The sequence below is a fragment of the Phoenix dactylifera genome, chromosome 18 (genome assembly GCF_009389715.1).
Source record: "Phoenix dactylifera cultivar Barhee BC4 chromosome 18, palm_55x_up_171113_PBpolish2nd_filt_p, whole genome shotgun sequence".
Taxonomy (NCBI): Eukaryota; Viridiplantae; Streptophyta; class Magnoliopsida; order Arecales; family Arecaceae; genus Phoenix; species Phoenix dactylifera.
In genome coordinates, this window is record NC_052409.1 from 5,352,012 (window position 1) to 5,357,099 (window position 5,088).

The following is a 5,088-nucleotide window of genomic DNA, read 5'->3' on the forward strand; positions in this document are numbered from 1 at the left end:
ATGCCTTAATGTCCCAAAATCTAATCTCTAGTATTTAAATCTCATTCCAATTTCGATTCTAATCATGAACCAAATATATTGAAGAATATGACTATTCTGATTCTTATTCCAAATCCATTCTGATTCTGACTGTGGACCAAATATATTCTTGCGTGTCAACTACCAGTCTGATGCACAATTAAACTATATGGGTTACTAGAGAATCAAAAGAGGCCCTTGAGTGAGACGAGGCCCTGATATACTTGTAATAGACGAGCACAGGAGGCTAATGCGCAAGGATTACTAGAATTATAGAAATTTCAATGCCACTATGTCATGATTATAGTTTATCTGTTTACAAACTTATTGAGTACAACAAATCATCCAGTATTTGCAATATCTACATCAAGCGTGCAAAATAAATTGCATGGGGAAAAAATATATATATGAAACAAAGAAAATGAAAAAAGAAAAACTATTACATGAAATGGCCGAACTCTGCAACTATAGTATGGTGTAGATCCGAGCCAAAATGGAAACTCAGCAAATGAATGCTATAATATGTAGCTGAGAAAACTCGGCAAGGGCTGAAAGCAGCCTGGGATGAAAAAAATCACTGAATGGCCAAAGAGAGCACGATCAATATCAAGAAGAGACTCTTCATGGAGTTCGGATGTAAGATGGAATGCGCCGAGGGCGTCAACACTGTGCCCTGAGTAGTGTCCCCCCTGCTTTGTGGCTTCCGGGTTGTACCTGCCTGGTCCAAAAGCAGGTGCAGGAGCTATTGCGGATCCGTTTCGGTTAACAGGGAGAGTGCTGGAATCCTCAGCAGCATAACCTGAATAATATAAAAGCAGGTGTTATCATGTTTGCTACATATGGATGCATTATATAACTTATAGGTGAGTGTATACTTACAATCAGACTTCTTCCAACCTAAGACCAGTCTCTCACGATCAAAGACGATGCGGAGGCCGGTCATAAAATTTTCTGCATAATAAAATGAAGCATATGACCTCAGGTAAGATTCAGTCTACAAGTGCCAATTGGTGCAAAATACGAAATAGAAAGAAACCACGCCACAAGTCAAGTTTTTTCTCATATTGTGGTCAATTATTGAGCAAAAATCTGAGTCGAGAAAGCTCCAAAAAAGAGCAAATCCTTATGATCAACCACCAACTTAGTGTCATCCCTCTAACTACGTTTTGCGAATCTTGGCTGGGCCCATCATGAAACTCAAAACTCAAAAGACCAATTATTAGGAGGCATTCCTATTGGCCATAGAATAAGCTCATTGAAGTAGAAACAAGCCTCCAAAATTCCTCTACTGTGGAAACAGTCTAAAGAGGGGGAAAAGTAACAGGTTTGATGTAAGAATTGCAAAGTAACTGCATCTCTATAAGTAGAATGGAGCCTGTGACATCCTGTCGCGATGTATTAGTAAAAATGGAGCATGTAAGAACTTACGCCCAATAATATTCAGTTTGCTACTCCTGGCAATAGCTAGACAATAAATACTGCTTCGCTGCACATCACAAAATAAAACAAAAATTAGTAATAGTTTCCCAAGCTTCTAGAGCTATGACATCGCTATCCTTTACCTCATTGGATATGACAACTATTGGATCATTTATAGGAAACTGGCTTCCACCTTTCGTTGTTAGATTTATTTCAGGTAGCCTGAGTAAAGTTTGATTGGGACTGCAGCAAGCATCAATAAACACATGAGACAAAGTATAAAGATTATTATTAAAATAGAATGTGCATGTAGTAAATGATAATGACCTCAAATCATAGCAATACTCAAACGGGATATCAGGATCAGATTTGTGCCTGTTCTCTTGTACCTGTGTGTGAAACTACAGAAGAAAAACAACTTTAAGAATTTATACATATATACTTTTTTAAGGATCTGAAGCTGTTCGGCTTCATCATCTAGCACATTACTTACGCTTCAGAGAGGTCAGTATACAATGGATCGGCCAAAGTTGTGAAGGAGGTGCCAGAGTCAACAATAGCACTAGACTTCACGTCAATCGAACTATTCCCTTACTACCATTCCAGTTAAGCTGATATTGTATGTCGGGCTGGATAACAATGTTACAAAGTAAAAGAAAATGAACATGTTTATTAAAGAAAGTGAAAGAAAAATATGAAAAGCAATTCCTTTCCAACTACAGTGCAAATATGACCAGCAGTACACAAAACAAAAAACACTTACTGGCTGTGATTAACATCGAATGGAGTTCTTCCTGGTCTGAGCTACCTTTATCTCCAAAATAGATTCTCCCCCATACCATCAACTTCTGAAGCACATGGAGAAGGAATTCGAAGTGTATCCTTTACTTGCCAAAACACTAGGAAACAGATACCTTGTCCATACCAAGCCCAAACAGACCGTTAGGAGCTGCACCATCCAGAAATGCACCAGTCTGAACCTGTCCACAGCTGCATAATTGATTGGCAAGAGGATCCCATGAGATGAATAAGATTACCGAATCAATTAATTGTACTAAACCGTTGAAATAGTACGTAGGTTGTAAGAAGAAAACATACCCAAACACAATCGGTGCTTTAACGACTTTTGGAATAGTCTCCTCTGTTTTAAAGTAGTAAAATGTCCTCAACTAAGACCCCAGCAGATGAAAGTGTTATCAGAAACATACTCAACTGCATAAGGGCAACTGCTAGTTGCTGCAGAGCATGACCTTTTCACTTCACAGAAACTGCTATTGCAAGGAACCTTTTGGCTTGTTGATGACTCAGAGGGACTGTAGATGTCGAACTTGATGTTCTGTTGCAATGTAAGTCATTAGATGAGATCGCAGATGCCCAGATTTACAGATAAAAATTGTCCCACAATAGAATAAAATGCACAAGTAGCAAATAGGAGGCAAAAGACAAATTTCCGCACTGAAAGGGTAGCAAGGAGTGCAAAACATGCATGCAGACAGATAACATAAAAGACATGGTGCACAAAACGATTTTTTTTAAAAAAAAGAAAGAGAAGAAAAGAAAGGTTTTGCTTAAAAATAGAAACATGAGCAATAATTATTAGAACAATAGGTATTCTTTAAAGATACCAAACCACCCCCCACCATTACATCAGAAATGGCACAAGGAAGACATGTTGGACTGCTAGTTACACATCTAAGTGAGATACTTAGAAATTGATGCCCCAAAGTATAATTCCAAATATTAGCAAAACATTGAAGTTACAAGTTTAGTCTCATTCCAAGAGATCATAAACTTTAAGCCTTCACTGCTAGATATGAAGATCACACATTCTCCTAATGGCAACTGTACATCCAAGTTTTTATGACAACATTGGATTGAAGTTAATACTAAGGAGAAGGTGGAGGTTGGTCAGTTCCTGCTTTCAGGGTCTCATTTGTTGGGGTTTTCAGGTCTAATCCATTCTTCTTGTTTATATATATATCAAAAAAAAAAAAAAAAAGTTCCCAACAGAGCAACTAAGTTGCAGAACAAACATTCGCTTTAGAATTGTTTATTTAAGCACAGTAAGGAGGACAATATTACCATCTAAACTTAGTATAGGGATAGGACAATGAATTTGCTAATTGTCATAGTTTGAGAAGGTCAAACCACTAACAAATTACCAACTTATGGGCTTTGCTTCTAGGAACATCTTCAGCAGGAAAAAAAAAAGTGATCCTATTCCATAGGAAAACCAAGTTACTTAATCTAAATCGGACAACATATTGCATATTAGCATGAAGCAGAAACAAATTCAAGTGCAATTTCGTTTCACAAAAAAAAAAAGTAGCAATCAACTTGATGCTAATCTCATTATAATCCTTCCAGATATTCACTATTCCCTCCTTTTTTTTGGCAAGTTCACTATTATCATTTATCTACTAAAATTTATCTCTTTTTTTGTTCTTCCTTTGTTATCATCTCCAGTGCAATTATTAACGCATTACAATTTGATGAATCAAAACATGGACTAACCATGGTACTAAACTTCATCTAGCTTAAAATATATTCATTGGCACAAGTTATCCAAAAACAGTAAATCACAACATTTGAACCCGGCCGGAAGCATGAGAACCAATGAACAAACGTACGATCTTATTTATCCAGATCTCCAAAACCCAATCACTCATGCACCCAACCAACGAATAAATTCAACAATCAAAACGAGAAATTTGCACCTGAGTCCACAAATGCAAATATTAATGAGAATTCGTAACTACTTCAAATCAGATCTAAAATTGGAACTTGAAAAGGATAAGATCTAGAATCGTACTCCATATTCAGGTGAAGAGGTGGGAGCGCAGGCAACACAATCACAGGGCACCCAAAATATATCGCTCCCCGTGTCCAGCGCCACCAGAAACGTCACGTTCGGCGTCCCCAACGCCACAATCGCGTAATGCAAGCTAGTCCCCAGCAAAATCCCATCAGATTAATCGCCCAAAAAGAATTCAAAATCCCCAAGTTCAAAACCCTAAATCCTACAAAATCATAGGAAGAGAGGGAGGGAGGAAGGGGGCGTACTTTCCCAGCGAGTTGACAAGGACGGTGGCGTTGCCATCGGCGAAGAAGAGCTCCTCGTCGGGTCGCTGCCACCGGCGAGGATGCGGCCGCGGAGGGCGCGGTCATGGCGGACGAGGGCGGCGTAGTACTCAACCGAGCCCTTCTCGGGCCACCAGGCACCCGGTGCCCGCCATGTGCCTCCACCCACCGCCGCACGCCGGTCTGAGAAGCGGTGGTGGAAGTCGAGCCCGAGGTGGCGCCGGCTGCGGGGCCGGCTATTTCCAGGAAGACGCCGGCGGCGGCGAAAAGAAGAATAAGAAGAAGAGAAGGAGAGGAAGCCATGGAAGAAACTTAGGAGAAGAGAGCGAGAAGAAGAGGAGAGGAGAAGAGAGGTTCAAATAGGGTTAATGGCGTCTGCTCGACGCCGGGGCGAAGTCAACAGTCGGAGGCGGCCGACGCGTTGCCACGACGGTGACGGGTGACGTAGGGGAGGCCCAAGGACGTCAAAGCCTCCCCCATCTCTCTCTCTCGCGGCGCGCGCGTTTTGCTCCTTCGAGTAGGAATGGTGGTGGTGCCCAAAAGCTCAACCAATGGAACAAGGCCACGTAC

General features: G+C 40.7%; 1 pseudogene; it reads right to left on the reverse strand.

The window, feature by feature from the left end:
• Positions 1-279: 279 nt before the first annotated feature.
• LOC103722792 lies at positions 280-4,867 on the reverse strand (annotated as a pseudogene).
• Between the last annotated feature and the right edge of the window lie 221 nt (positions 4,868-5,088).